Source organism: Aquarana catesbeiana, linkage group LG13, assembly GCF_042186555.1.
Source record: "Aquarana catesbeiana isolate 2022-GZ linkage group LG13, ASM4218655v1, whole genome shotgun sequence".
Taxonomy (NCBI): domain Eukaryota; kingdom Metazoa; phylum Chordata; class Amphibia; order Anura; family Ranidae; genus Aquarana; species Aquarana catesbeiana.
This window is the reverse complement of record NC_133336.1, coordinates 172355111-172368200: the sequence shown is the minus strand read 5'-3', so window position 1 is coordinate 172368200 and position 13090 is coordinate 172355111. Positions and strand designations below refer to the sequence as shown.

At 43.8% G+C, this 13090-nt stretch overlaps 1 protein-coding gene across 1 annotated transcript in view; it reads left to right on the top strand.

The window, feature by feature from the left end:
• The first annotated feature begins 2030 nt into the window (after positions 1-2030).
• Positions 2031-13090, top strand: part of LOC141117720 (C-reactive protein-like) — a 31089-nt gene continuing 20029 nt past the window's right edge. Inside the window, exon 1 of the mRNA XM_073610726.1 lies at positions 2031-2151. The gene's annotated coding sequence lies outside the window, so the exon portion shown is untranslated. The remainder of the gene's footprint in view (positions 2152-13090) is intronic.

Sequence of the window (13090 nt, the reverse complement as noted above, 5' to 3'; positions counted from 1 at the left end):
GCAGTATGCTGCAGCAGGGGCAACATGACTGCCAGATTGCTGTCCTATTGGGGCACCCTTTCTGTCTGGGCTCACGTTACTGCCTTCCTCTAGCTGAGTACCATCATCGGAGCCTTCAAATTGCTGGGCATCCTCCTGGAGCATGTACCCAACACTGTGGTCAAACAGTTCGGGGGACTCCTCAGGAGGACATGGTGGGGCTAGGGAAGGAGTGACTCATTCCATTGAGCCAAGGGAAGAGGCCGGGTTGGCAGCTGCTTTGCCAGACAAATTATCCTGAGCATGGGTGAGAGAGGATGAGGAGGATGAGGACAGCTTGGTCATCCACTCGACCAAGTCTTCCACATGTTGCGGCTCAACACGGCCAGCTGCTGAAAAAAAGGCCGAGCGTGTCCCACGGCCACGTGCTGATGAAGATGCACCGTGTCCACGACCAGCACTGTTTCCTTCCACTTCACAATTATGTGCCTCTTTGTGTTGGTCTATAACATAAAATCCCAATAAAATCCATTTATGTTTTTGGTTGTAACATGACAAAATATCAAAAATGTCAAGTGAATGCCTTTTCAAGACACTGTATGAGCATGAAGTGCTTTCAGAGCCAATACCTGAGAAGTGTGGCAAGAAGAGTGTTATCTTTGCAGACCTGGCTGCAGAGTCCTGGAAACAGGTGCTGGGCTTAGTATGTGATCATCCCTGGAAGTAAGGGAATTAGGCCAGCTCAGTCAGATGGATGGAAGGGTTCAGTCCCAAGCAGGTACAGATGGGCTGGAGCATCAAATGGGCCCTGGAACCTAGGAAGTCTGGGGGTAGACCCACTACTCACAGTGGCCATGTGTGAGGCATGGGGGTTGACCCACTACTCACAGTGGCCACGTGTGAGGCAGCAGGGCTTCCACCTATCCACCAGGATGCATGTGCCTCCACTGTGGGGTCACTAATTGGTTAGTGATAGGGACTACAGATATCAGGGTGCCTTGGCGAGGCTCTGTAGCTTACGCATGCATTTGCAAATGCGTGCAGACTAAACCCCTGTTTTTAACGCATACTGTTAGACAGGTTGATTTGGTTGTCTGTGGGCTGGTCAGTAAGTAAGCTTGGTTTTTTCCTTGGATTTATCCTTGGCCTTGTTTGTATCTTATGTGCCCTCCAATGCTGCTTACTGTAATGGCCAGCTATAGGTGGGGGCAGTGGTCCATTTTTTTATCTTCCACCAACAAAGCCTTTTTCTCCCAATAAAAGGGCTAATGGTATCCCTTCCTCCCATGTCCACCAGGGAGCAGTCCCAACACTCCCCAGAATTTAGAGTGCACAGCCCGGTACCCATGGTATTCACAAATTGGCTTTCTATATGTACTTTGCGTAAGTGGAGCTCCTCCTCATTTTCTTTTCTACACCGAACAGCCAGACTCCACCAATCGGGAAGGCTGACAGGAAACACTGTTCAGCAGCCATCTGGGCAGGAGCCCAGTTAAAGGGCCCTACAAATGCAAATTACTATTGTGGCAATGGGGGTTATTTACTAAAACTGGAGTGCAATGCATGGTGAAGCTCTGCATAGAAACCAATCACCTTCCAGGTTTTATTGCCAAAGCTTAACTGAACAAGGTGAAGTTAAAAGCTGATTAGCTACCATGCAAAAGATTCTGAGTGCTCCAGTTTTATTAAATCTCTCCCAATGTGTAGTTCAATTAAAAAAAAAAAAACTCAACTCTCCTTTCTGAACAGTTTCAACAACCCTGGCAGTCACTTAATGTTAAATTAAGGGATCTCTCCTAAAGTAAAAAATTACCGTAAACTGACGATATTTACTAAGTGACGCTATCGTTGGGCCACTTTATTCTAATGTCTATAGGTCCCTTTATTATTATATGTTTTTTTTTTAAAAGCAAACATTTCTGTCTGTTTGCTGTAGACCAAAGGAGGACAGGAGGAGATCCCTAGTTTCTTTACAGAGGGAGTGAACTTCCATTCTACAATACATGGGGAAGCTAAGCTAAATAATCACCAAATCTTTGTCTACACACTATTTAAATAAAAAATAAAAAAAACATGTTCTAAGAGGTTTTACTGCACTTATTATCTTTCACATCTGCACTTTTCTGAGTGATTCGAGTAAGCATCTGCTTGAAAGCTCTCCTACAAGAAAAGGTAAGTTCTGGCTATCTATCCACTGGGATGTCTCAGTGGATTTATAATCTAAAATTATTTGTAGCCTATTCCAGATATTTAATAATTACCTTTCCTGAAGGGACTATACTTTTGACTCAATCCAGTGCTTGTCCTGTGTCTTCCCTGATTGGCTTATAGTTGGGGAGCACTAGTCACATGATCTCAGCCAGAGTAGATAAGAACCATTCAGGTACAGTCACTAACTTGTTGGCTTTTCTGAAATATCAGAGATCAGTGGTGGTCAACTTACTTGATATACTTCAAGTGGGGCCATTGACATTACCAAAGAGTCATATGTAGTAAATGTATTGCTACTGAAAGTTGTCAGAGTGCAAACACGTAACAGGGACAGGGTTTCCAACCACCAGTAAATTTACTGACAGTTTGTAAAAATTTTTTTTTTACAACTGCCAGTAAAAATCAGGGGCTGATAATTTCATGTTGTGTTGACTTCTTTTTAAGTGTAAATCTCAAGTAAATTACTTTGTTATATGTATTGTCAGTGTTTCCATATCATGTTTATACTGTTTAAATATTCACTGTGTTAGTTTTCAATAGGAGTTCTGTAATTTCTCAGGTTGCCAGTAACAAATGTGCTCTGCCAGTAAATTTTCCATGTTTTGTCAGTAAAAAATGTTCAGGAGGTTGGCAACCCTGAACAGGGAATGATCAAAGATTATGGATATGCTACAGGAGAGGGGTAGAGATTCCAAACATGCTACAGGAGTTTTTTGAGACTGGGGATCAACTTTAGAAAACATGCATTGACTGCAGTTACATTACATGAGACTACTAGAGATCACTGGTATTTCAGCCTCTTTACAAAAGCATTCACATTTGTTCTCCAAACAGCCCCTTAAAATATAAAAGATCAGAGATCTAAAAATAGGGACAGCATTAAAAAAAGTAAGATACTGTGAAAGGGAATGAGAAGCCAGTCCAAAGAATATCTTTTTCTTTCACAAGCTACAAGTAAGCACAAAAGCATAGACTATTGGTGCCCCAAGAGCTGCACAATAAGTGCCCAAGGATCCTTGGGGTGCAGGTTGGGCACCTGGGACATACACTCACCCGATCATTTTATTAAGTGCACCTGTTCAATTGCCTTGTAACACAAATTGCTAATCAGCCAATCACATGGCAGCAGCTCAACGTATTTAGGCATCTAGATGTGGTGAAGATGATTTGCTGAAGTTCAAACCAAGCATCAGAATGGGGAAGAAAGGGGATTTAAATGACTTTGAACGTGAAATGGTTGTTGGTGCCTGACCAAATGGTCTGAGTATTTCAAAAATTGCTGATCTACTGGGATTTTCACAAAAAAACATCTCCAGGGTTTACAGAGAAATGGTTAGAAAAAGAGAAAATATCCAGTGAGCGGAAGTTGTGTGGATGAAAATGCCTGGTTGATGTCAGAAGTCAGAGGTGAATGGGCAGACTGGTTTGAGATGACAGAAAGGCAACAGTAACTCAAATAATCACTCATTACAACCAAGGTATGCAGAATACCATCTCCGAACGCACAACACATTGAACTTTGACGCAGATGGGCTACAGCAGCAGACAACCACACCAGGTGCCACTACTGTCAGCTAAGAACTGAATACTGAGGCTACAATTTGTACATGATCACCAAAATTGGACAATAGAAGATTGGATAACTTTGCCTGGTCTCATAAGTCTCAATTTCATGTGCAACATTCAGATTGTAGGGTCAGAATTTGGCGTGAACAACATGAAAGCATGGATCCATCCTGCCTTGTATCAATGGTTCAGGCTGGTTGTGTAATGGTGTGGGGAATATTTTCTTGGCACACTTTGGGCCCCCTTAGTACCAATTGAGCATCATTTAAACGCCACGGCCTACCTGAGTATTGTTGCTGACCATGTCCATCCCTTTATGACTTCAGTGTACCCATCTTCTGATGGCTCCTTCCAGCAAGATAATACACCATGTCACAAAGCTCCAATCATCTCACCACTGGTTTCTTAAACATGACAATGAGGTCACTGTACTCCAATGGCCTCCACAGTCACCAGATCTCATTCCAATAGAGCACCTTTGGGATGTAGTGAAACAGGAGATTGACATCATGCTGACAAATCTGCAGCAACTGCGTGATACTATCATGTCACTATGGACCAAAATCTTCAAGGAATGTTTCCAACACCTTGTTGAATCTATGCCATGAAGAATTAAATCAGTTCTGAAGGCAAAAGGGGTGCAACCTTAGACAAGTACGGTGTACCTAATAAAGTGGCCAGTGAGTGTAGATACTTGCTGTTATAAAAGGTACATAATACATTTTAGTTGATACACACTATTTTTAGATACATCATACTGCTGCCAGATTACCGAATAAGCAGAGTAAGCACCGACCTATGAACCCCACGCTGTTTAAGGGCCCAGTGACAACAGATCAAAATAATATTGATTTGAGCTTGAAAGAAAATTGCAATGAAGTTTTCCTAAACTGTTTGCAAAAGATAGTAAAAATGAATCAACTCAAAGAAACGAAAACCTTACATGAAAGACTTTTTAGAGAAAAAACCTAATCGATACAACGTACGCAATAAAAACTTAAGTACATAAACCATAGACATCAAGTTCACATTACAGTTTGTCTCTTAAAAGCTCATCTTCTTTAAGCTGTCAGTTAGTAAAAAACTTGGGGGCAACCTACGTACAGTACGTGTAATGTACAGTAGTGATGGTCATCTCCATCTGGTGGCCGACACGCATACTACATAGTTCTGGAGGTTCCTTGTGCGTACGCACAACAAACCTCCAGAAACCTGCCAGGGAGGCCCCAAGGTTTTGACTGCCTAGGAGCCTCCACTGAGTTTAATCTGATACTACATCACACATAGATACTTAGATACATGATACTTTTATTGATACAATTTAACCACTTCCGGACCGCTCCACGCCGATATACATCCTAACTTTGAAGAGGAATATCATTGTTATGGCAGCAGCTAGCTGCCATAAGCCCGGTATCCTCTTCTTCGTCCGGTGGTCTGCTTTCAGATGAAATTGGTCTCTGTGGTGGATTCACCGCAAGATCACTTTTATGGGCGGTGGGAGAGGGCCCCCCCCTCCTGCTGTGCTCCGGTGCCCTCCGTCACTTATCGGAGCCGTCGGCAGCGGCGGAGGCGATCGGATGTTGCTCCTTCCTTGGCATGGAGACGAGTGAGGGGAAGATGGCCCCCACCCGCCTCCATACCATTGCAGGGTTGATTGCATTTTAATGTAAATATGAGATCGGAGGTCTTTTTGACCCCAGATCTCATATTTAAGAGGTCCTGTCATGCTTTTGTTCTATTACAAGGGATGTTTACATCCCTTGTAATAGGAATAAAAAAGTTACAGAATTTTTTTTACACACCTAGTGTAAAAATAAAAAATAAAAAGGTAAAATAAACAAAAAAAAAAATCATTTTTAAACGTGCCCCGTCCCGCCGAGCTCGCGTGCAGAAGCGAACGCATACGTGAGTAGCACCCGCATATGAAAACAGTGTTCAAACCACACATGTGAGGTATAGCCGCGATCAGTATAGCGAGAGCAATAATTCTAGCCCTAGACCGCCTCTGTAACTCAAAACATGCAACCTGTAGAATTTTTTAAATGTCGCCTATGGAGATTTTTAAGGGTAAACATTTGTCGCCATTCCACGAGCGGGCGCAATTTTGAAGTATGACATGTTGGGTATCAATTTACTCGGAGTAACATTATCTTTCACAATCTAAAAAAAATTGGGCTAACTTTACTGTTGTCTTATTTTTTTATTCAAAAAAGTGTATTTTTTCAAAAAAAAGTTTGCTTGTAAGACCGCTGTGCAAATATGGTGAGACGGAAAGTATTGCAACAACCACCATTTTATTCTCTAGGTATTAGAAAAAAAATGTATAATGTTTGGGGGTTCTAAGTAATTATCTAGTAAACAAAACTCAAAAAGAGGCTCGGTCCTTAAGTGGTTAAGGAAAGGAAACAAGCAACCGTATGGATCATTTGCACCAGCCCCATTTGGCTGCATCAAGCAGCATTGGCCAACGCAGTTTCGAAACAGACAAGGCAATTTGCATTATGCTCTATTGCTCCAGTTCACACCAACACAGCATGTTTGCTTTGCGCTGAAAAAAATAGGACATGTTGCATTTTTGCACAGCACATTCTGACGCACTATAATGCATTTGAACCTGCTGCCACACATATAGTTAAATGAAATGTAAGTTAAGTTAGAAAAGCGAGCACTGCGATGTGTTTTTAACGAGTCACAGCACCTGTGCACACCAGCTTGTGTGAACTATTTCTAAAACTGGCATAAGAGAAATGGCAAGCTGTGAACCTTTCCTGATTTATTAGAAAATGTCTATCTCCCTCAGTCAGGGCCGGGACAAGGGTTGGGCGGGAGGGGAGCTGCCCTGGGTGCATTGGTTTACTGGGGGTGCCTTCTGTTGAAAGGCTGACAGGAGTAGTGACAGCAGCAGTAATTTTAACAAGTGAGTGACTGTGCATCATGAACGGGGGGGGGGGGTGAAATTTGGCATCTTTGCCTGGGTGCTGACCTTGTCCAGGCACTGCCCTCAATGCATGTACTATTATGATGAAAGCATGGGGGGGGGGGGCGGTGTTGTGCTGTCAATCCTCAACCCCAATATTAAATCTGAAGCACTACTAAAGGATTAATTTGAAAATACTACAACATGTTACTAGTTGAGTTCTTAAAGGATCACCCCGTCCAGGTGGCGAGACGATGGGGATCTGTTCTAGGTCCTTTTTTAGGAAGACTAGTGGGAGGAAACCCTCCAAGTGTTACAACTATGCTCTCTTATCATAACCCAAAAGCCCATGCAGCTATTTATACTCCTATGGGTTCACTGTACCCCACTGAAACTTTTTAGGATGGGCATTTTTGAGGACCCCATATGTAGTAAATGTAGCCGGGACCATGGGGACTTGATTCATTTATCATGGAGGTGTCCCAAACTGCATACATACTGGGAAGGAATTGTACGTCCATTGAATGCAAATGAGTATTTCAGGCCCCAACCGGACCCTGAGCACTGTACACTGAGAATACTTGTCACTCTTCAACTACACACAAGTGGGAGGGAACCAATAGCGAGGGTATTGTTCCAGGCATGCAGGGTTATCCTATGGCATTGGAACATCATCAGATTCCTCTACCCATACGGAACGGCTGCAATGCATTGGTGACACTCTTAGACTGGAGAAATATATCTAGCAACACAGGAGTTTGCCCAATAAATTTGAAAAGCTCTGGAGTCTATGCTTGATCGATCTAATGATGGATAGGATCTTCTGTCACTACGTAGCACTACCCCCGTAGTGGCTGCAAGTGACAGGGTTCTGCAATGCTGCACAGCCAGGCACATAACAATTTCAGCATTCATCCACACGCAGGGATCAGTCCTTGAGCTTTGTTTTTGTTGTTTTATTGAGGGATAATAACATGGATGGGGATAGGAATTATGGGACGACGAACTTGAAAGTGACAAGACCAGGGAAAACTTCCTCCCCATGTACAGCTCTGATTGATGCTTCTGCACAACTTCAATTGATTCCTCTCTTTAGCTCCAATTGATTCCTCTGCCCAGGCTAACAGTCTCTGTTAGATTAGCAACAGCCCCTTACAGGCTAGAAACTCTCAGTCCCCTTATGCCCTGTACACACGATCGGAAATTCCCCCAGCAAAAGTCTGATGTGAGCTTTTGGTCGGAAATTCCGACTGTGTGTATGCTCCATTGGACTTTTGCTGGCGGAATTCCTGCCAGCAAAAGACTGAGAGCAGGTTCTCTATTTTTCAGTCGGAAAAAGTTCAGATCGGAAATTCCGATCATCTGTACAAATTCCGATGTGCAAAAATCCTACGCATTCTTGGAAACAATTCGACGCATGCTCGGAAGCATTGAAATTCATTTTCTCGGCTCGTCGTAGTGTTGTGCGTCACCACGTTCTTGATGGTCGAAAGTTCAGAGAACTTGTGTGACCGTGTGTATGCAAGGCAAGCTTGAGCGGAATTCCGTCTGAAAAACCATCCAAGTTTTTTCCGACTGAAAATCCGCTCGTGTGTACGGGGCATTAGTAAGTAGTGCAATGTGGTGTGAACTGCATTCTGGAGCACCTCAACTCCCTTGTAGACACTGGTCCCAGCTCTACCTCTGCATGAAATGCTAGCCCACCTGGCTGCTTCTTCACCAGTCTACCCGACTGACTCTCCAGAGATTTCCCACAGTAAGGAAGAGAAATGTAAGCGCACCGCAATCTTCCAGGGAGACCTGCTACACATGGCAGTCTCCCCTTTGTAAGTCCCTGCACCGTGCTGCTGTACTCACACTGTCCTCCTTGCTCCCACTGCCTCTTAGGAAAGCCTCTTTCCAACTTCTCCTGTGGTAGGATCCTTCCAGGCCAGTCACCTGAGCCCCGGCCTGAGGTAGAGCCCCTAACAGGTAGGGGTTCCTCGAGAGCCACTGACAGTCTCCCTTAGCAGGGGTTCCCCGAGGGCCACTGACAGACTCCCTGCCTCTTAGGAAATTCTCTTAAAACTTCTCCTGTGGTAGGATCCTTCCAGGCCAGTCACCTGAGCCCCGGCCTGAGGTAGAGCCCCTAACAGGTAGGGGTTCCTCGAGAGCCACTGACAGTCTCCCTTAGCAGGGGTTCCCCGAGGGCAACTGACAGACTCCCTGCCTCTTAGGAAATTCTCTTAAAACTTCTCCTGTAGTAGGATCCTTCCAGGTCAGTCACCTGCATCTCCATATTCCACTCAACTCCCCTGCTGGAATGTAGACATGTGCATTCGTTTTCGTCCAAATGCATTTTCGTCCGAATTTCAGGTATTTTCGTTATCGTTTTAACAAACGATAACGAAAGTGCAGAGTCCGAAAAACGAAAGATCCGACATAAACAAATGCTTTATTTTCGTTTTCGTTGCTACAACAGTTCGATATAGATAGGAGATTCGACATGATGATGACAATAACAATCTGTGTCCATCAAACCTGTGGTCGAATGTGCCTAACCTTAGCTCTATTAGTCCAAGATTATTCTACATAGAAAGAAAAGATTCGACATATAGAGAAAAGATTTGACGTAGGGGAGGAAAGATTCGACGTAGGGGAGAAAAGATAAATAAAAATAATGATGATGATGAATGTTATTGGCTGATTGTAACCAAAGAGGAGGAGCAGTAAAATAGCTAGAACTAAGTACACACGTACTTTGGCTTATGGTGTCTGTTGAAAGTTCTAAGAAGATTCGACGGAGCAGGTAAACTATACGGCGTCATACAGTTTAGCTGCTCCGTCTAATCTTCTTTGAACATTCGACAGACACCATAAGCCTTCAATGACAGATTCGACCTTAATTTGGATTTTCGGACGAATGCAATTTTTAACGAAAAACGAAATAAATAAAAACGAATTTCGGGAGTAACTAAATAAATTTATTTTTCAGACGAAAACGAAATTCCGAAACGAAATATTTCAGTGTGCACATGTCTACTGGAATGACTCATCCATATTTAAGGGTTGGCTTAGTCCCCTGCCAGGCCCACCGCCCGGGGATTGGCCAAGCTCCCTTAAAAATGCAGGAAAGCCCTCCTTGCCTCTGTCCACTAACTTCTAGATGTTTCCCCAAACTTCCAGATCCAGAGGGAGGCACCATAGAGCTGCCTGTATGTGTATGTCTCACCCAGCCCTGAACCTTAGTAAACCCTGATCCAGATTCCATGGCTCAGGCTTAGCCCTGAGTCAGACTATAGTTTACCTGCTCCCACACAAGTAGCACACAAGAGGGTGCTACAAATGTATACCCAGGGTTGTTATTTAGTTGTTATACATATGTTTGCCTAGCCCACCAGTTGGAGGATGTCACTTCTCTTGCTGTCTCAATAACGGTGCTCAGTGTTAATTATGCCTAATCTTTATATCACCGAATTGTACATTACTATGGAGTAACAATAGACATACTTGCTTTACTTATGTTCTTTTGAACTATGTTATTGTTCTGGAACTGTCTGTTCTATGTTTTACCTAATTTCTAATAAATTCTCTCTGATTTAAGAAAAAAAAATGGCATAAGACCTGGGCTCTCTAGATTTAGGGCTCATGTAGACTAGTGTTCTTGGAATATGCAGCCTACTTCATTTGAATGCACTGCTGCTTAAACACACATCTTTTTGAATGCAGAACACAGCGTTGGACAAAAAGAAAGACTGTGTTTGACCTGCTTTGACTGGAATTTAGACACGCCTCAAAAGGACATGATGCGTCTGAACAAAAGCATCAGAAAACAGGTCAAATGCACCCTCTAAATTGTCCTCCATACTACTCTATTGTACCCAGTGAGGGGGGATGCTGACACATAAACATTTTTTACCTTAATGCAAGGAAAGGGCTGCATCAGCAATATGGTTGTCCTCAAGGGCCAGTTGTAGAGAAAAGATCAGAGGAGGTACCCCAGGGATTTTATGGGCAAAGGGTGAAAACCAGATAAGAGAGTAGAGGACATATATAAAAAAGTATTACAAAGTTTATTGTTTACAAAACGCATTAAAATACAAAAAATAAATGATTATAAAAGCAAAATGGATAGTCATGCTATGATAGTACATACAATACAGCTATGTTCTGGGGCACATGATTGGTCTAATAGTAGGAGGCCAACCAGAGTGCATGGGTTCAGGAATCCCAACAAGTTTCGAAATATATGATTAAATGTTTAATTCCTTCTTCAGGAGATGATTTGGAGCAAGCTGTATTATCTGGTAACACAAAAGCAAAAAAAGGGGCTAGTTTTATATCTAAGACTACGTATCTGCTTTTTATCATATCAAATAATTGTCTCTCATTTAATTAATCCTGCTTTTTAATTTAAGTAATAATTAGCTTAAGGGATGTGCTGTGTACAGACTGCAGGGTTGCGCTATGTGCAGGATTGCGCTACATGCAGAGTGCAGGTGTCAGAGTTGCACTACGTGCAGAGCTCAGGGGTGTGCTATGTACAGAGTTCAGGGGTGCGCTACGTACAGAGTTCAGGGGCGCACTACTTACAGAGTTCAGGGTTGCACTATGCTCAGGGTGTAGGGGTGTGCGCTACGTGCAGAGTTGCGCTATGCACAGGGTGCAGGGGTGCGCTACGTGCAGAGTGCAGGGGTCAGAGTTGCACTACATGCAGAGTGCAGGGGTCAGAGTTGTGCTACGTACAGAGTGCAGGGTTCAGCGATGTGTTGTGTACAGACTGCAGGGTTGCATTATGTGCAGAGTGAAGGGTTGCGGTACATGCAGAGTGCAGGGGTCAGAGTTGCACTACGTACAGAGTGCAGGGTTGCGCTACATACAGAATGCAGGGTTGCGCTATGTACAGAGTTCAGGGTTGCTCTACGCACAGAGTTCAGGGTTGCACAATGCACAGGGTGCAGGGGTGCGTTACGCACAGAGTGCAGGGGTGCACTACGCACAGAGTGCAGGGTTTAGGGGTGCACTATGCACAGAGTGCAGGGTTTAGGGGTGCACTATGCACAGAGTGCAGGGTTCAGGGGTGCGCTATGCACAGAGTGCAGGGTTCAGGGGTGCACTACCCACAAAGTGCAGGGTTCAGAGGTGCACTACCCACAGAGTGCAGGGTTCTGGGGTGCGCTACGCACAGAGTGCAGGGTTTAGGGGTGAGCTATGCACAGTGTGCAACATCTCATTTCCACCCCTCCTCCTTGGTTCTGACCTCTGCACCCACCACTTTCCACCCACCTCTGCACAGATCTGCCCCCACACCTCGACAGCCCACATTCCCCCCATCCACTCTTCCCAAAGCTTCCTTGCATCTCTACCTGGCAGTCACCTCCCTGTGTGTTGAGCTCTAGTACCTGTGTAGGTGGACATATGTATTCGCCCCCAGTAACAGTTCACTTCTGCCGCCCTGCAGGGAGATGCTTCAGTCTGACCTGGCCCTGCCCTACCCCTCCGTGCCCCACTGTGAGCGACATTGCCGGTGTCTGCACGGATCGGGGAGTTGCCGAGATCTTAGCTGTCACTGTAAACACAGAAGTTCTGTTGTTTACAGGTGACGGCAGGAAGAGCGGGTAAGAGCTGGAGGTAGCGGCTGGGGGCTGCTGCGGTCCACATGACAAATCCCGGCGGGCCGAATTCGGCCTGCGGGCCTTGTGTTTGCCACCTGTGCATTAAGGTGTTTAGGCTTTACAACCACTTTAAGCTGGGTATAAACTAGTAGATTATCCAACAAATTGTCAATACATTGGTCGTCTTGACCAATGTCATTCAAAAGTAGTTCAAAATTTCATTTGCTTTTAACATTCGATTTTGAAGTCAGTGAACTTTACTGAACAAATAATACATACACTGTTCGAAATTTGTTGGTTCGAGGGAAAATTTCCATCCTGCTCCTTTGAAGTTTCTCATCACTGGGGTCGAAAACAAACATCAATTTTTTTTTTTGTAAACAATAAGCTTTTATTGATGTTAAAATATAATTTGACCCCCACTAGTAATTCGAACATCAAACAAACATTCCTAAAACAAAAAATATTGAACACAAATCTACTAGTGTAGGGATTTTTCTTCCTAAGCACCAAGAGATAATAATATTAAACTCTAGAAAAAGAATCAGCATTTTATAGCAGAGCACTTGGATGAAGTGGTTACCCAACTGTTTACAGGTTTTTGGGCTTAGAGGGAACAATGATTATGCAATTGGTAGAGGCTGCTAAATTCTATACCCTTGTTGCTAAATTGCTTCTATACAGTAGGGCTGCCAATACACAAAAGGCCTTATGTGTATACAAAATATCTGTGTATTGGAAGTGGACAGGGCACATTACCTTATTAAAAGTCTTTATTACACTAATGGGTCCTTTTCTAAATCATTTGTTGCATGAATTT